Raw genomic sequence first — 20,520 nt, 5'->3', positions numbered from 1 at the left:
AGAAATGCACCTTTATTAGGGGCCAAAAGAGTAAATGCCATAGTGGGGGATTAGGAAGGAGATAGAAGGATAGAGAGAGAGAAGAGGGGCATGGGAATAGCTACCAACACAGGCGAGATCCTCAGTGGTCCGGACGATGGGGATCCGTCTGTCGTGTCGGGGGAGTCTCCGAAGTTCTGGTCGACTCGGGGCTCCAGTTATAGTCCACAGAGGAAAGAGGGGGGAACAAGTGTAACAATGAAAGTCCATTGTAATCGCCATGCGGGAACAGGTGAGTCCACAGAAACCACCAAAGCAAGACGAATCCAATGAAGAATAAGTCCGTTAAAATTACTGAAGGGAAACAGGTCATGTCATTAGTGGTCAGACCACCAATTTCCCCTCCTCCCTGTAGTAGGGGTCTCAGTCTCAGCCCTTGGGAGGGAGGAGGGTTCTCATTCTTTCTTTGTCACAGTGGTAACGAGGCAGATGAAGGGTCTTCAATGAAGGACCACGGGAGTCACCCCAAAAGTTCATTCGGCTTAAGAACGGAGATTAGAAGAGAAGCAGGCCGCGCATCAGGCGGTCCCGTGCTGGCTCCATGTCAGGTCTTTGCCAAGTCCTTGCCAAGTTCTTACCAGGCCTTGTTGGGAACAGCCAGCGTGACGGTTCAGTGGTTCCACCTGTGCTGTGTCCTGTTCTGAGCCGGAACTGCAGTGGGGGAAGGGATTCTTTCTTGTGGCAATCGGAAGGCAGAATGGAAAACGAGGGGCTTCAGACGGGCTCTTACACCACCCCGTGACTGACGATTGCCCTCGAAAGATCTTCATCAGCAGGGTTCCATGGCGTCGTCGTGGAGTCTTCAGGACTCGTCAAGTGTTGGCAGCACGTCCCAGGGAAAAGAGAAGAGGAAAAGGGAAAGAAGAAACAGGAAAACGAAAACAATCACAACATATTAGTAAACAAATTAGAATTAATCAATAAGCAAAATACAATCAGTATTCATTAAATCCATACTAGTTAAACAATAAATTATTGAGATAATAATCAATATGAATCAATTAAACAATAGATTGATCAAATAATAAACCAGTATAATCAATATTAAACAATAATCGATATTACTCAGTACAATTTTATAATCAAGAAACAGAAAATAATTTAAAACAGTGATTAGAACAAATCATAAGAGAAAATTATGTAAAACATATCTTCTAACCTTATCATCTTCTTCTGTCTACAGTCCTGGGAACATCTATCGTGTAAAGAATGTCGGCCAAGTGGTGTGCATTAATTAGAGATGTCAATTTTGTTAGTCGTTTCATCATTCTCCAATTCACAATGAGCAAGATTACTGATAAAACAAAACCAGTCATAACTAAAATCCAAAGAACAACAATGGGATGACACAATTTGTTCAGGACACCGGTGGCGGTAAGCGACCACCCGAAAAGGGTATCCCACCACCTGTGCTCGGCATCACTTTTCACCCTTTCTACAACACGATGTATTTCTTGCACATTATGATGAACAGTTACCAGAGTTTTCTGTCCATTCCCCTTGATTTTTCCTAGGATCTCTATTAGATCTTGATGAAGTAATAATTGCTTTACCAGAGTAAGGTTCATCCCAATGGGAGTAGGCAATAGCTTGTGAATCATGGTGAGATTGGATTCTAAAAGTTCACGTGAAGTAACTGGAGCTACAAAAGAAAAATCACATCCTGCAATTTTAGTAAAGTTGCAAGCACAAAAATTTGAATGATTTTTAGTAGCTACTACTGTACTTTGTATAAACACAGTATCACAAGCGGTTCTGAAGCAGGCACACCCATTGCCTGTAGATACAAGGACTGTTTCAGAAGTCTCGTTAGGATGAATATCAAAATGACAGCTATTTTGTTCTGTCTCCAGACAAATATCTTGAGCTACAATTGCATTACCTTCACAGATAAACCCTAGTTGTTCTCAAATGGTACAGGACTCTAAATTGACAGTTTGCCATTTGTCATCAATTTGACGAGCCCATTCTCTGTGTTCAGAAGGATAGAAAGTGGGTCCATCATGATTTAATCCTAATGCGATGCTAGGGAATATCAAATGCACTGAGGCATTACTTATGGTCAGCAGAAATGCTGGGGTCATAGGTAAAATTCACTAAATTCCACCAGGATTGGAAATCTCTTTCAAAGTCAGTGGCACTGTCCCAGACTATTTTCCTAATTTCAGTAGGAAAAGTGCCTTCTTCACTTTCTCTTACAATTGCGGCAGCAACTGACTGCATCCATAATTGAGCCTGGATGCAGCTAAGAGCTAAGGAAACATTGCTTTGCGTGGCATTAAGTGCATCAATTATCAATTTGTGGTCTTTCCTATTTACCTTTTCCCTATTTGCTAGAATGTTTGATAGCAACCACTGATGTGTTCCCAAGGCCCATAAGGACGATTGCAGTGGTTGTTGTATTTTGCTTAAATCTTGAGTCGTGGAAGCCAATTTATTCATTCATACTTCTGAATCAATACTATTTAGGATTCCCAATCCTGTTCCCACAACACCAGTTATGTCTCTTGGCAGCCGGTTTTTAGGAGGCTTCCACTGTCGCAGCCAGGTTGTCCAAGCCTGAAAAGAGGTCTGCAAAAAGGGTGAACAAGCTGGTTGTATTTCTCAGATATTGTTTTGCATCAGCAATTTGACTTGTTTAAGAGACCATAACAGATTAAACAAGATCTGTTGTTGGCCAGTTTTCCTGATTATATATGGTCCAATTCCAAAAATTTTCGGGCTAAGCGTAACCAGTGGTTGGGTGGTAGGTGTCACAACATTAACATCAAGTCCTACTCCAGTATTTGAATCAATACTTTAAACTTAAAAAACAAAAACAAAAACAAAAAAAAAACAACAAACAAACAAACAAACAAACAAAAAGTGCTTCAGTATTTTTGGACCAAAACCAAACTACTTCTACAGTTTGTGGTAATGTGAAATTGCGCCAACAATCCTGTATGCTTGGCTGCGTACAAACCTTTTTGTGCTTCAAGAGATCCTTTCACTTTTTCTGCATGCTACCACAATTAGTTCAGACCACGGCCACTCAGCTGCTTTCTGGCCATGGGGTTGTGGTAGGATGCAGAAAAATATTACCAGTTTTATCATGGATTAGGTGGTCTTCGAGGTGGTCCCTCGGAGTTCTTCTGAAAAAGTGAACACAACAGGATTCTGCTGCCGAGAGGCAGAAAAGTTAGAGTGATGGAATTATCCAGCATGTATTTGTCCAATGCTCTTTGCCTAGAGCACCAGAGGCTTCCCATGCATATTTCTTCAGAGGGGGTTTTAGCACAAGTGCTACTAGTCCTATAGTAAGAGAGGTCCACCAGAACAGGTTGGCCAGGGTCATGAGCTGGATTATTAGGATCATTTGGTAGAGAGCATAGGAGTCAGTGTAGATGCAGACCAAAGAGGAATTCTGTGCTTCTCGTTGAAAAACACTCCAGACAGCTATCAGCTCCCCAACGTGTACACTACCTTCTCCCTCTGTAATCATTTGCTCACCAGAGGAAAAGTGGAGGGCTTCTGCCCTATATCTCCATACTTTTCCTTCCCCTTTAGCAGAAGCATCAGTAAACCAAGAGTTTGCTGATTGTTCGGGGCAGAAAGGAGGGGTTACTTTGATTACAGAGGCAAGTTTGTCCAAGCTCTCCGTTTCTTGGACTGCTAAAGTTCCTTCTGTCCTTGAGAAAAAGTTGCAGTAATGTTCAACCTGAGCATACCATTTTCTAACTGAGGCCCTCTGGGCCACCCCGTCAGGAGGGGGGGTCCCACCAGTGACTGTCTTGATAACCTTGAAGGGGCCTCTCAATACAATTGGTTGTTTTCGTGCAATTTTTTCTACTTCTAGGAAAGCTAAGATAACCATCAACAATCCTTTTCCCCAGGTAGTGTATCTTTTCTCAGCATCTTTGGAACCACGGGAATAAAAACCAACAGGTCTTGTCGGACCCTCAGGACCCCGCTGCCATATGTGTACTGACAGCCCTGAGGAGGCAAATGCCCATTCCACCTGGAAAGGATCGGTAGGATGGATAGGGCCCAGTGCTTGATGAGCTGTTGCTTCAAAAATCAGCAATTGCAATGCTGACTCCTGAGAAAGACTCCAATCCCATTTCACCCCTTTCCTCAACAAGTCATAAAGGGGAACAAATGGGTCCTTCTGGTTACTAGGAAATCTATCTGGTCTTTCTACAGGAGATACAGCTGCTATCGTTTTTGGAAGGAGAATTGCTGTAGGTTTGAGTGATTCTGGAAGCCCACAAATTAAAGGGGTCATTATTTCGGGCTTCACAGGTCATTGCATCAGGGATTCCAAGCCAGGAATTCATTTCTTTTTGTGAGTCATTTGCAGGCAAGCAGCTTTGTGCACATTTTCCAAGAGTTCATCGGGGGTACTAATTCTAGCTATGGGATCTCCCCTTTCCAAGGGGCTTGTTCCCCCGGCCCAAAAAGCTGCACGCTGTGTCAGGGACCATGTGTCACCTTTCTCTCCTGTTGTTAAGAAGACACCATGTCCCCAATACCCACTGGCTTCCTGTTCAGTTAATTGAATTTGATCACCACCAGTGAGGGACACCCGGAAAACATATTCTGTTTCTGATTCATGTGGAGGCTGTCCGTATTCCCTTTTAAGCTTAGCTAGCTCGGTGGCAGTGTTTACTTGTGGTGGTATGTGTTTGGTTGTGATGTGAGGTTCGAGATCATCATCACTGAGATAGTTATACACTGAGATCGTTTTAATCAAGGGTCTCAAGTGATGGCAGCAATGTTCCCCACAGTTACTTGCTGCTTCAAGTTCTTGATGAGGATAGATTTGTTTACTGTGAGGAGTTTCCTTCTCCTCAGGCTCTGTAGAGGAATCAGCACGATGTGATTTGTTAACATGTTCCTCTGTTAAGGCAGCTCGCAGTGCATAGATCACATTTTTTGCTTCATAGAACTGTTTTTGCAAAATTTCAACTAGATTTTGAAGGGAGTCTATTCTAGCATGTTCCTCACTTCTTCGCTCGAAGCCATTTTCTATAGCTGCCGTAAGACAAGCTCCCAAAACTGAGCATAAGATCATTTTATTTTTGCCCAATTTGAATTTTGTTTCATGTTGTAATGAACACACTCTATCAATAACATTTTCTAAGTTCAACCAATTACTCTGTGCCCATTTTTCTCCTTCCGTAGAAGGTTTGGCATTGTGTTTGGCTAGTAGTGCATAAAATTCAGCTTTAATTTCAAGGCTAAGATTGTCACTCATTTTGGGAAGGGACCAAAACCACGACAGGGAGCTACAAACTTAAGTTCCACAAAACTGCACAGCCCTCGCTGTGTCGCCCTTCGCTTCCCTGGGTGGGTGAAAGGACAATAATCTGCCTGGCAGGCTCTGCTTAGTTGCTTCAAGTTGTCCCTTCCTTCCCAGACCACATACACACAACAACAACAAAACAACAGTGTCCTGCCTTTTGCACTAAGGGATCCTTTATGAATTGCCAAAGACAGTGTGGGTGCCTTTTCAGCTGCAACCCTTCTGTCTAGACAGAAATCCTGTCCGTGACGCCAATTTTAATGTCACGATCCGCTTCTTGCGGGGTGTCGTGACGGTTCTTTTCACCGATCCCAAAAGTGCAACAAAGGCAAACAACAAGGGACTGTCAGTTAATCAGAAGAAATGCACCTTTATTAGGGGCCAAAAGAGTAAATGCCATAGTGGGGGATTAGGAAGGAGATAGAAGGATAGAGAGAGAGAAGAGGGGCATGGGAATAGCTACCAACACAGGCGAGATCCTCAGTGGTCCGGACGATGGGGATCCGTCTGTCGTGTCGGGGGAGTCTCCGAAGTTCTGGTCGACTCGGGGCTCCAGTTATAGTCCACAGAGGAAAGAGGGGGGAACAAGTGTAACAATGAAAGTCCATTGTAATCGCCACGCGGGAACAGGTGAGTCCACAGAAACCACCAAAGCAAGACGAATCCAATGAAGAATAAGTCCGTTAAAATTACTGAAGGGAAACAGGTCATGTCATTAGTGGTCAGACCACCAATTTCCCCTCCTCCCTGTAGTAGGGGTCTCAGTCTCAGCCCTTGGGAGGGAGGAGGGTTCTCATTCTTTCATCTCTCTCTTTTCCTCCTCCTCCGTTGTTGTTGTTGAGAGAGATATCTCTCTCTTTTCCTCCTCCTCCGTTGTTGTTGTTGAGAGAGATATTAGAAGAGAAGCAGGCCGCGCATCAGGCGGTCCCGTGCTGGCTCCATGTCAGGTCTTTGCCAAGTCCTTGCCAAGTTCTTACCAGGCCTTGTTGGGAACAGCCAGCGTGACGGTTCAGTGGTTCCACCTGTGCTGTGTCCTGTTCTGAGCCGGAACTGCAGTGGGGGAAGGGATTCTTTCTTGTGGCAATCGGAAGGCAGAATGGAAAACGAGGGGCTTCAGACGGGCTCTTACACCACCCCGTGACTGACGATTGCCCTCGAAAGATCTTCATCAGCAGGGTTCCATGGTGTCGTCGTGGAGTCTTCAGGACTCGTCAAGTGTTGGCAGCACGTCCCAGGGAAAAGAGAAGAGGAAAAGGGAAAGAAGAAACAGGAAAACGAAAACAATCACAACCTATTAGTAAACAAATTAGAATTAATCAAGAAGCAAAATACAATCAGTATTAATTAAATCCATACTAGTTAAACAATAAATTATTGAGATAATAATCAATATGAATCAATTAAACAATAGATTGATCAAATAATAAACCAGTATAATCAATATTAAACAATAATCGATATTACTCAGTACAATTTTATAATCAAGAAACAAAAAATAATTTAAAACAGTGATTAGAACAAATCATAAGAGAAAATTATGTAAAACATATCTTCTAACCTTATCATCTTCTTCTGTCTACAGTCCTGGGAACATCTATCGTGTAAAGAATGTCGGCCAAGTGGTGTGCATTAATTAGAGATGTCAATTTTGTTAGTCGTTTCATCATTCTCCAATTCACAATGAGCAAGATTACTGATAAAACAAAACCAGTCATAACTAAAATCCAAAGAACAACAATGGGATGACACAATTTGTTCAGGACACCGGTGGCGGTAAGCGACCACCCGAAAAGGGTATCCCACCACCTGTGCTCGGCATCACTTTTCACCCTTTCTACAACACGATGTATTTCTTGCACATTATGATGAACAGTTACCAGAGTTTTCTGTCCATTCCCCTTGATTTTTCCTAGGATCTCTATTAGATCTTGATGAAGTAATAATTGCTTTACCAGAGTAAGGTTCATCCCAATGGGAGTAGGCAATAGCTTGTGAATCATGGTGAGATTGGATTCTAAAAGTTCACGTGAAGTAACTGGAGCTACAAAAGAAAAATCACATCCTGCAATTTTAGTAAAGTTGCAAGCACAAAAATTTGAATGATTTTTAGTAGCTACTACTGTACTTTGTATAAACACAGTATCACAAGCGGTTCTGAAGCAGGCACACCCATTGCCTGTAGATACAAGGACTGTTTCAGAAGTCTCGTTAGGATGAATATCAAAATGACAGCTATTTTGTTCTGTCTCCAGACAAATATCTTGAGCTACAATTGCATTACCTTCACAGATAAACCCTAGTTGTTCTCAAATGGTACAGGACTCTAAATTGACAGTTTGCCATTTGTCATCAATTTGACGAGCCCATTCTCTGTGTTCAGAAGGATAGAAAGTGGGTCCATCATGATTTAATCCTAATGCGATGCTAGGGAATATCAAATGCACTGAGGCATTACTTATGGTCAGCAGAAATGCTGGGGTCATAGGTAAAATTCACTAAATTCCACCAGGATTGGAAATCTCTTTCAAAGTCAGTGGCACTGTCCCAGACTATTTTCCTAATTTCAGTAGGAAAAGTGCCTTCTTCACTTTCTCTTACAATTGCGGCAGCAACTGACTGCATCCATAATTGAGCCTGGATGCAGCTAAGAGCTAAGGAAACATTGCTTTGCGTGGCATTAAGTGCATCAATTATCAATTTGTGGTCTTTCCTATTTACCTTTTCCCTATTTGCTAGAATGTTTGATAGCAACCACTGATGTGTTCCCAAGGCCGATAAGGACGATTGCAGTGGTTGTTGTATTTTGCTTAAATCTTGAGTCGTGGAAGCCAATTTATTCATTCATACTTCTGAATCAATACTATTTAGGATTCCCAATCCTGTTCCCACAACACCAGTTATGTCTCTTGGCAGCCGGTTTTTAGGAGGCTTCCACTGTCGCAGCCAGGTTGTCCAAGCCTGAAAAGAGGTCTGCAAAAAGGGTGAACAAGCTGGTTGTATTTCTCAGATATTGTTTTGCATCAGCAATTTGACTTGTTTAAGAGACCATAACAGATTAAACAAGATCTGTTGTTGGCCAGTTTTCCTGATTATATATGGTCCAATTCCAAAAATTTTCGGGCTAAGCGTAACCAGTGGTTGGGTGGTAGGTGTCACAACATTAACATCAAGTCCTACTCCAGTATTTGAATCAATACTTTAAACTTAAAAAACAAAAACCAAAAACAAAAAAAAAAAAAAAAAAAAAAAAAAAAAAGTGCTTCAGTATTTTTGGACCAAAACCAAACTACTTCTACAGTTTGTGGTAATGTGAAATTGCGCCAACAATCCTGTATGCTTGGCTGCGTACAAACCTTTTTGTGCTTCAAGAGATCCTTTCACTTTTTCTGCATGCTACCACAATTAGTTCAGACCACGGCCACTCAGCTGCTTTCTGGCCATGGGGTTGTGGTAGGATGCAGAAAAATATTACCAGTTTTATCATGGATTAGGTGGTCTTCGAGGTGGTCCCTCGGAGTTCTTCTGAAAAAGTGAACACAACAGGATTCTGCTGCCGAGAGGCAGAAAAGTTAGAGTGATGGAATTATCCAGCATGTATTTGTCCAATGCTCTTTGCCTAGAGCACCAGAGGCTTCCCATGCATATTTCTTCAGAGGGGGTTTTAGCACAAGTGCTACTAGTCCTATAGTAAGAGAGGTCCACCAGAACAGGTTGGCCAGGGTCATGAGCTGGATTATTAGGATCATTTGGTAGAGAGCATAGGAGTCAGTGTAGATGCAGACCAAAGAGGAATTCTGTGCTTCTCGTTGAAAAACACTCCAGACAGCTATCAGCTCCCCAACGTGTACACTACCTTCTCCCTCTGTAATCATTTGCTCACCAGAGGAAAAGTGGAGGGCTTCTGCCCTATATCTCCTTACTTTTCCTTCCCCTTTAGCAGAAGCATCAGTAAACCAAGAGTTTGCTGATTGTTCGGGGCAGAAAGGAGGGGTTACTTTGATTACAGAGGCAAGTTTGTCCAAGCTCTCCGTTTCTTGGACTGCTAAAGTTCCTTCTGTCCTTGAGAAAAAGTTGCAGTAATGTTCAACCTGAGCATACCATTTTCTAACTGAGGCCCTCTGGGCCACCCCGTCAGGAGGGGGGGTCCCACTAGTGACTGTCTTGATAACCTTGAAGGGGCCTCTCAATACAATTGGTTGTTTTCGTGCAATTTTTTCTACTTCTAGGAAAGCTAAGATAACCATAAGCAATCCTTTTCCCCAGGTAGTGTATCTTTTCTCAGCATCTTTGGAACCACGGGAATAAAAACCAACAGGTCTTGTCGGACCCTCAGGACCCCGCTGCCATATGTGTACTGACAGCCCTGAGGAGGCAAATGCCCATTCCACCTGGAAAGGATCGGTAGGATGGATAGGGCCCAGTGCTTGATGAGCTGTTGCTTCAAAAATCAGCAATTGCAATGCTGACTCCTGAGAAAGACTCCAATCCCATTTCACCCCTTTCCTCAACAAGTCATAAAGGGGAACAAATGGGTCCTTCTGGTTACTAGGAAATCTATCTGGTCTTTCTACAGGAGATACAGCTGCTATCGTTTTTGGAAGGAGAATTGCTGTAGGTTTGAGTGATTCTGGAAGCCCACAAATTAAAGGGGTCATTATTTCGGGCTTCACAGGTCATTGCATCAGGGATTCCAAGCCAGGAATTCATTTCTTTTTGTGAGTCATTTGCAGGCAAGCAGCTTTGTGCACATTTTCCAAGAGTTCATCGGGGGTACTAATTCTAGCTATGGGATCTCCCCTTTCCAAGGGGCTTGTTCCCCCGGCCCAAAAAGCTGCACGCTGTGTCAGGGACCATGTGTCACCTTTCTCTCCTGTTGTTAAGAAGACACCATGTCCCCAATACCCACTGGCTTCCTGTTCAGTTAATTGAATTTGATCACCACCAGTGAGGGACACCCGGAAAACATATTCTGTTTCTGATTCATGTGGAGGCTGTCCGTATTCCCTTTTAAGCTTAGCTAGCTCGGTGGCAGTGTTTACTTGTGGTGGTATGTGTTTGGTTGTGATGTGAGGTTCGAGATCATCATCACTGAGATAGTTATACACTGAGATCGTTTTAATCAAGGGTCTCAAGTGATGGCAGCAATGTTCCCCACAGTTACTTGCTGCTTCAAGTTCTTGATGAGGATAGATTTGTTTACTGTGAGGAGTTTCCTTCTCCTCAGGCTCTGTAGAGGAATCAGCACGATGTGATTTGTTAACATGTTCCTCTGTTAAGGCAGCTCGCAGTGCATAGATCACATTTTTTGCTTCATAGAACTGTTTTTGCAAAATTTCAACTAGATTTTGAAGGGAGTCTATTCTAGCATGTTCCTCACTTCTTCGCTCGAAGCCATTTTCTATAGCTGCCGTAAGACAAGCTCCCAAAACTGAGCATAAGATCATTTTATTTTTGCCCAATTTGAATTTTGTTTCATGTTGTAATGAACACACTCTATCAATAACATTTTCTAAGTTCAACCAATTACTCTGTGCCCATTTTTCTCCTTCCGTAGAAGGTTTGGCATTGTGTTTGGCTAGTAGTGCATAAAATTCAGCTTTAATTTCAAGGCTAAGATTGTCACTCATTTTGGGAAGGGACCAAAACCACGACAGGGAGCTACAAACTTAAGTTCCACAAAACTGCACAGCCCTCGCTGTGTCGCCCTTCGCTTCCCTGGGTGGGTGAAAGGACAATAATCTGCCTGGCAGGCTCTGCTTAGTTGCTTCAAGTTGTCCCTTCCTTCCCAGACCACATACACACAACAACAACAAAACAACAGTGTCCTGCCTTTTGCACTAAGGGATCCTTTATGAATTGCCAAAGACAGTGTGGGTGCCTTTTCAGCTGCAACCCTTCTGTCTAGACAGAAATCCTGTCCGTGACGCCAATTTTAATGTCACGATCCGCTTCTTGCGGGGTGTCGTGACGGTTCTTTTCACCGATCCCAAAAGTGCAACAAAGGCAAACAACAAGGGACTGTCAGTTAATCAGAAGAAATGCACCTTTATTAGGGGCCAAAAGAGTAAATGCCATAGTGGGGGATTAGAAAGGAGATAGAAGGATAGAGAGAGAGAAGAGGGGCATGGGAATAGCTACCAACACAGGCGAGATCCTCAGTGGTCCGGACGATGGGGATCCGTCTGTCGTGTCGGGGGAGTCTCCGAAGTTCTGGTCGACTCGGGGCTCCAGTTATAGTCCACAGAGGAAAGAGGGGGGAACAAGTGTAACAATGAAAGTCCATTGTAATCGCCACGCGGGAACAGGTGAGTCCACAGAAACCACCAAAGCAAGACGAATCCAATGAAGAATAAGTCCGTTAAAATTACTGAAGGGAAACAGGTCATGTCATTAGTGGTCAGACCACCAATTTCCCCTCCTCCCTGTAGTAGGGGTCTCAGTCTCAGCCCTTGGGAGGGAGGAGGGTTCTCATTCTTTCTTTGTCACAGTGGTAACGAGGCAGATGAAGGGTCTTCAATGAAGGACCACGGGAGTCACCCCAAAAGTTCATTCGGCTTAAGAACGGAGATTAGAAGAGAAGCAGGCCGCGCATCAGGCGGTCCCGTGCTGGCTCCATGTCAGGTCTTTGCCAAGTCCTTGCCAAGTTCTTACCAGGCCTTGTTGGGAACAGCCAGCGTGACGGTTCAGTGGTTCCACCTGTGCTGTGTCCTGTTCTGAGCCGGAACTGCAGTGGGGGAAGGGATTCTTTCTTGTGGCAATCGGAAGGCAGAATGGAAAACGAGGGGCTTCAGACGGGCTCTTACACCACCCCGTGACTGACGATTGCCCTCGAAAGATCTCCATCAGCAGGGTTCCATGGTGTCGTCGTGGAGTCTTCAGGACTCGTCAAGTGTTGGCAGCACGTCCCAGGGAAAAGAGAAGAGGAAAAGGGAAAGAAGAAACAGGAAAACGAAAACAATCACAACCTATTAGTAAACAAATTAGAATTAATCAAGAAGCAAAATACAATCAGTATTCATTAAATCCATACTAGTTAAACAATAAATTATTGAGATAATAATCAATATGAATCAATTAAACAATAGATTGATCAAATAATAAACCAGTATAATCAATATTAAACAATAATCGATATTACTCAGTACAATTTTATAATCAAGAAACAAAAAATAATTTAAAACAGTGATTAGAACAAATCATAAGAGAAAATTATGTAAAACATATCTTCTAACCTTATCATCTTCTTCTGTCTACAGTCCTGGGAACATCTATCGTGTAAAGAATGTCGGCCAAGTGGTGTGCATTAATTAGAGATGTCAATTTTGTTAGTCGTTTCATCATTCTCCAATTCACAATGAGCAAGATTACTGATAAAACAAAACCAGTCATAACTAAAATCCAAAGAACAACAATGGGATGACACAATTTGTTCAGGACACCGGTGGCGGTAAGCGACCACCCGAAAAGGGTATCCCACCACCTGTGCTCGGCATCACTTTTCACCCTTTCTACAACACGATGTATTTCTTGCACATTATGATGAACAGTTACCAGAGTTTTCTGTCCATTCCCCTTGATTTTTCCTAGGATCTCTATTAGATCTTGATGAAGTAATAATTGCTTTACCAGAGTAAGGTTCATCCCAATGGGAGTAGGCAATAGCTTGTGAATCATGGTGAGATTGGATTCTAAAAGTTCACGTGAAGTAACTGGAGCTACAAAAGAAAAATCACATCCTGCAATTTTAGTAAAGTTGCAAGCACAAAAATTTGAATGATTTTTAGTAGCTACTACTGTACTTTGTATAAACACAGTATCACAAGCGGTTCTGAAGCAGGCACACCCATTGCCTGTAGATACAAGGACTGTTTCAGAAGTCTCGTTAGGATGAATATCAAAATGACAGCTATTTTGTTCTGTCTCCAGACAAATATCTTGAGCTACAATTGCATTACCTTCACAGATAAACCCTAGTTGTTCTCAAATGGTACAGGACTCTAAATTGACAGTTTGCCATTTGTCATCAATTTGACGAGCCCATTCTCTGTGTTCAGAAGGATAGAAAGTGGGTCCATCATGATTTAATCCTAATGCGATGCTAGGGAATATCAAATGCACTGAGGCATTACTTATGGTCAGCAGAAATGCTGGGGTCATAGGTAAAATTCACTAAATTCCACCAGGATTGGAAATCTCTTTCAAAGTCAGTGGCACTGTCCCAGACTATTTTCCTAATTTCAGTAGGAAAAGTGCCTTCTTCACTTTCTCTTACAATTGCGGCAGCAACTGACTGCATCCATAATTGAGCCTGGATGCAGCTAAGAGCTAAGGAAACATTGCTTTGCGTGGCATTAAGTGCATCAATTATCAATTTGTGGTCTTTCCTATTTACCTTTTCCCTATTTGCTAGAATGTTTGATAGCAACCACTGATGTGTTCCCAAGGCCCATAAGGACGATTGCAGTGGTTGTTGTATTTTGCTTAAATCTTGAGTCGTGGAAGCCAATTTATTCATTCATACTTCTGAATCAATACTATTTAGGATTCCCAATCCTGTTCCCACAACACCAGTTATGTCTCTTGGCAGCCGGTTTTTAGGAGGCTTCCACTGTCGCAGCCAGGTTGTCCAAGCCTGAAAAGAGGTCTGCAAAAAGGGTGAACAAGCTGGTTGTATTTCTCAGATATTGTTTTGCATCAGCAATTTGACTTGTTTAAGAGACCATAACAGATTAAACAAGATCTGTTGTTGGCCAGTTTTCCTGATTATATATGGTCCAATTCCAAAAATTTTCGGGCTAAGCGTAACCAGTGGTTGGGTGGTAGGTGTCACAACATTAACATCAAGTCCTACTCCAGTATTTGAATCAATACTTTAAACTTAAAAAACAAAAACCAAAAACAAAAAAAAAAAAAAAAAAAAAAAAAAAAAAAAGTGCTTCAGTATTTTTGGACCAAAACCAAACTACTTCTACAGTTTGTGGTAATGTGAAATTGCGCCAACAATCCTGTATGCTTGGCTGCGTACAAACCTTTTTGTGCTTCAAGAGATCCTTTCACTTTTTCTGCATGCTACCACAATTAGTTCAGACCACGGCCACTCAGCTGCTTTCTGGCCATGGGGTTGTGGTAGGATGCAGAAAAATATTACCAGTTTTATCATGGATTAGGTGGTCTTCGAGGTGGTCCCTCGGAGTTCTTCTGAAAAAGTGAACACAACAGGATTCTGCTGCCGAGAGGCAGAAAAGTTAGAGTGATGGAATTATCCAGCATGTATTTGTCCAATGCTCTTTGCCTAGAGCACCAGAGGCTTCCCATGCATATTTCTTCAGAGGGGGTTTTAGCACAAGTGCTACTAGTCCTATAGTAAGAGAGGTCCACCAGAACAGGTTGGCCAGGGTCATGAGCTGGATTATTAGGATCATTTGGTAGAGAGCATAGGAGTCAGTGTAGATGCAGACCAAAGAGGAATTCTGTGCTTCTCGTTGAAAAACACTCCAGACAGCTATCAGCTCCCCAACGTGTACACTACCTTCTCCCTCTGTAATCATTTGCTCACCAGAGGAAAAGTGGAGGGCTTCTGCCCTATATCTCCTTACTTTTCCTTCCCCTTTAGCAGAAGCATCAGTAAACCAAGAGTTTGCTGATTGTTCGGGGCAGAAAGGAGGGGTTACTTTGATTACAGAGGCAAGTTTGTCCAAGCTCTCCGTTTCTTGGACTGCTAAAGTTCCTTCTGTCCTTGAGAAAAAGTTGCAGTAATGTTCAACCTGAGCATACCATTTTCTAACTGAGGCCCTCTGGGCCACCCCGTCAGGAGGGGGGGTCCCACTAGTGACTGTCTTGATAACCTTGAAGGGGCCTCTCAATACAATTGGTTGTTTTCGTGCAATTTTTTCTACTTCTAGGAAAGCTAAGATAACCATAAGCAATCCTTTTCCCCAGGTAGTGTATCTTTTCTCAGCATCTTTGGAACCACGGGAATAAAAACCAACAGGTCTTGTCGGACCCTCAGGACCCCGCTGCCATATGTGTACTGACAGCCCTGAGGAGGCAAATGCCCATTCCACCTGGAAAGGATCGGTAGGATGGATAGGGCCCAGTGCTTGATGAGCTGTTGCTTCAAAAATCAGCAATTGCAATGCTGACTCCTGAGAAAGACTCCAATCCCATTTCACCCCTTTCCTCAACAAGTCATAAAGGGGAACAAATGGGTCCTTCTGGTTACTAGGAAATCTATCTGGTCTTTCTACAGGAGATACAGCTGCTATCGTTTTTGGAAGGAGAATTGCTGTAGGTTTGAGTGATTCTGGAAGCCCACAAATTAAAGGGGTCATTATTTCGGGCTTCACAGGTCATTGCATCAGGGATTCCAAGCCAGGAATTCATTTCTTTTTGTGAGTCATTTGCAGGCAAGCAGCTTTGTGCACATTTTCCAAGAGTTCATCGGGGGTACTAATTCTAGCTATGGGATCTCCCCTTTCCAAGGGGCTTGTTCCCCCGGCCCAAAAAGCTGCACGCTGTGTCAGGGACCATGTGTCACCTTTCTCTCCTGTTGTTAAGAAGACACCATGTCCCCAATACCCACTGGCTTCCTGTTCAGTTAATTGAATTTGATCACCACCAGTGAGGGACACCCGGAAAACATATTCTGTTTCTGATTCATGTGGAGGCTGTCCGTATTCCCTTTTAAGCTTAGCTAGCTCGGTGGCAGTGTTTACTTGTGGTGGTATGTGTTTGGTTGTGATGTGAGGTTCGAGATCATCATCACTGAGATAGTTATACACTGAGATCGTTTTAATCAAGGGTCTCAAGTGATGGCAGCAATGTTCCCCACAGTTACTTGCTGCTTCAAGTTCTTGATGAGGATAGATTTGTTTACTGTGAGGAGTTTCCTTCTCCTCAGGCTCTGTAGAGGAATCAGCACGATGTGATTTGTTAACATGTTCCTCTGTTAAGGCAGCTCGCAGTGCATAGATCACATTTTTTGCTTCATAGAACTGTTTTTGCAAAATTTCAACTAGATTTTGAAGGGAGTCTATTCTAGCATGTTCCTCACTTCTTCGCTCGAAGCCATTTTCTATAGCTGCCGTAAGACAAGCTCCCAAAACTGAGCATAAGATCATTTTATTTTTGCCCAATTTGAATTTTGTTTCATGTTGTAATGAACACACTCTATCAATAACATTTTCTAAGTTCAACCAATTACTCTGTGCCCATTTTTCTCCTTCCGTAGAAGGTTTGGCATTGTGTTTGGCTAGTAGTGCATAAAATTCAGCTTTAATTTCAAGGCTAAGATTGTCACTCATTTTGGGAAGGGACCAAAACCACGACAGGGAGCTACAAACTTAAGTTCCACAAAACTGCACAGCCCTCGCTGTGTCGCCCTTCGCTTCCCTGGGTGGGTGAAAGGACAATAATCTGCCTGGCAGGCTCTGCTTAGTTGCTTCAAGTTGTCCCTTCCTTCCCAGACCACATACACACAACAACAACAAAACAACAGTGTCCTGCCTTTTGCACTAAGGGATCCTTTATGAATTGCCAAAGACAGTGTGGGTGCCTTTTCAGCTGCAACCCTTCTGTCTAGACAGAAATCCTGTCCGTGACGCCAATTTTAATGTCACGATCCGCTTCTTGCGGGGTGTCGTGACGGTTCTTTTCACCGATCCCAAAAGTGCAACAAAGGCAAACAACAAGGGACTGTCAGTTAATCAGAAGAAATGCACCTTTATTAGGGGCCAAAAGAGTAAATGCCATAGTGGGGGATTAGAAAGGAGATAGAAGGATAGAGAGAGAGAAGAGGGGCATGGGAATAGCTACCAACACAGGCGAGATCCTCAGTGGTCCGGACGATGGGGATCCGTCTGTCGTGTCGGGGGAGTCTCCGAAGTTCTGGTCGACTCGGGGCTCCAGTTATAGTCCACAGAGGAAAGAGGGGGGAACAAGTGTAACAATGAAAGTCCATTGTAATCGCCACGCGGGAACAGGTGAGTCCACAGAAACCACCAAAGCAAGACGAATCCAATGAAGAATAAGTCCGTTAAAATTACTGAAGGGAAACAGGTCATGTCATTAGTGGTCAGACCACCAATTTCCCCTCCTCCCTGTAGTAGGGGTCTCAGTCTCAGCCCTTGGGAGGGAGGAGGGTTCTCATTCTTTCTTTGTCACAGTGGTAACGAGGCAGATGAAGGGTCTTCAATGAAGGACCACGGGAGTCACCCCAAAAGTTCATTCGGCTTAAGAACGGAGATTAGAAGAGAAGCAGGCCGTGCATCAGGCGGTCCCGTGCTGGCTCCATGTCAGGTCTTTGCCAAGTCCTTGCCAAGTTCTTACCAGGCCTTGTTGGGAACAGCCAGCGTGACGGTTCAGTGGTTCCACCTGTGCTGTGTCCTGTTCTGAGCCGGAACTGCAGTGGGGGAAGGGATTCTTTCTTGTGGCAATCGGAAGGCAGAATGGAAAACGAGGGGCTTCAGACGGGCTCTTACACCACCCCGTGACTGACGATTGCCCTCGAAAGATCTTCATCAGCAGGGTTCCATGGTGTCGTCGTGGAGTCTTCAGGACTCGTCAAGTGTTGGCAGCACGTCCCAGGGAAAAGAGAAGAGGAAAAGGGAAAGAAGAAACAGGAAAACGAAAACAATCACAACCTATTAGTAAACAAATTAGAATTAATCAAGAAGCAAAATACAATCAGTATTCATTAAATCCATACTAGTTAAACAATAAATTATTGAGATAATAATCAATATGAATCAATTAAACAATAGATTGATCAAATAATAAACCAGTATAATCAATATTAAACAATAATCGATATTACTCAGTACAATTTTATAATCAAGAAACAAAAAATAATTTAAAACAGTGATTAGAACAAATCATAAGAGAAAATTATGTAAAACATATCTTCTAACCTTATCATCTTCTTCTGTCTACAGTCCTGGGAACATCTATCGTGTAAAGAATGTCGGCCAAGTGGTGTGCATTAATTAGAGATGTCAATTTTGTTAGTCGTTTCATCATTCTCCAATTCACAATGAGCAAGATTACTGATAAAACAAAACCAGTCATAACTAAAATCCAAAGAACAACAATGGGATGACACAATTTGTTCAGGACACCGGTGGCGGTAAGCGACCACCCGAAAAGGGTATCCCACCACCTGTGCTCGGCATCACTTTTCACCCTTTCTACAACACGATGTATTTCTTGCACATTATGATGAACAGTTACCAGAGTTTTCTGTCCATTCCCCTTGATTTTTCCTAGGATCTCTATTAGATCTTGATGAAGTAATAATTGCTTTACCAGAGTAAGGTTCATCCCAATGGGAGTAGGCAATAGCTTGTGAATCATGGTGAGATTGGATTCTAAAAGTTCACGTGAAGTAACTGGAGCTACAAAAGAAAAATCACATCCTGCAATTTTAGTAAAGTTGCAAGCACAAAAATTTGAATGATTTTTAGTAGCTACTACTGTACTTTGTATAAACACAGTATCACAAGCGGTTCTGAAGCAGGCACACCCATTGCCTGTAGATACAAGGACTGTTTCAGAAGTCTCGTTAGGATGAATATCAAAATGACAGCTATTTTGTTCTGTCTCCAGACAAATATCTTGAGCTACAATTGCATTACCTTCACAGATAAACCCTAGTTGTTCTCAAATGGTACAGGACTCTAAATTGACAGTTTGCCATTTGTCATCAATTTGACGAGCCCATTCTCTGTGTTCAGAAGGATAGAAAGTGGGTCCATCATGATTTAATCCTAATGCGATGCTAGGGAATATCAAATGCACTGAGGCATTACTTATGGTCAGCAGAAATGCTGGGGTCATAGGTAAAATTCACTAAATTCCACCAGGATTGGAAATCTCTTTCAAAGTCAGTGGCACTGTCCCAGACTATTTTCCTAATTTCAGTAGGAAAAGTGCCTTCTTCACTTTCTCTTACAATTGCGGCAGCAACTGACTGCATCCATAATTGAGCCTGGATGCAGCTAAGAGCTAAGGAAACATTGCTTTGCGTGGCATTAAGTGCATCAATTATCAATTTGTGGTCTTTCCTATTTACCTTTTCCCTATTTGCTAGAATGTTTGATAGCAACCACTGATGTGTTCCCAAGGCCGATAAGGACGATTGCAGTGGTTGTTGTATTTTGCTTAAATCTTGAGTCGTGGAAGCCAATTTATTCATTCATACTTCTGAATCAATACTATTTAGGATTCCCAATCCTGTTCCCACAACACCAGTTATGTCTCTTGGCAGCCGGTTTTTAGGAGGCTTCCACTGTCGCAGCCAGGTTGTCCAAGCCTGAAAAGAGGTCTGCAAAAAGGGTGAACAAGCTGGTTGTATTTCTCAGATATTGTTTTGCATCAGCAATTTGACTTGTTTAAGAGACCATAACAGATTAAACAAGATCTGTTGTTGGCCAGTTTTCCTGATTATATATGGTCCAATTCCAAAAATTTTCGGGCTAAGCGTAACCAGTGGTTGGGTGGTAGGTGTCACAACATTAACATCAAGTCCTACTCCAGTATTTGAATCAATACTTTAAACTTAAAAAACAAAAACAAAAACAAACAAACAAACACAAACAAACAAACAAACAAAAAAAAGTGCTTCAGTATTTTTGGACCAAAACCAAACTACTTCTACAGTTTGTGGTAATGTGAAATTGCGCCAACAATCCTGTATGCTTGGCTGCGTACAAACCTTTTTGTGCTTCAAGAGATCCTTTCACTTTTTCTGCATGCTACCACAATTAGTTCAGACCACGGCCACTCAGCTGCTTTCTGGCCATGGGGTTGTGGTAGGATGCAGAAAAATATTACCAGTTTTATCATGGATTAGGTGGTCTTCGAGGTGGTCCCTCGGAGTTCTTCTGAAAAAGTAAACACAACAGAATTCTGCTGCCGAGAGGCAGAAAAGTTAGAGTGATGGAATTATCCAGCATGTATTTGTCCAATGCTCTTTGCCTAGAGCACCAGAGGCTTCCCATGCATATTTCTTCAGAGGGGGTTTTAGCACAAGTGCTACTAGTCCTATAGTAAGAGAGGTCCACCAGAACAGGTTGGCCAGGGTCATGAGCTGGATTATTAGGATCATTTGGTAGAGAGCATAGGAGTCAGTGTAGATGCAGACCAAAGAGGAATTCTGTGCTTCTCGTTGAAAAACACTCCAGACAGCTATCAGCTCCCCA

This window comes from Vidua macroura, chromosome 19, assembly GCF_024509145.1.
Source record: "Vidua macroura isolate BioBank_ID:100142 chromosome 19, ASM2450914v1, whole genome shotgun sequence".
NCBI lineage: Eukaryota > Metazoa > Chordata > Aves > Passeriformes > Viduidae > Vidua > Vidua macroura.
Note: the sequence above shows the minus strand (reverse complement) of the source record.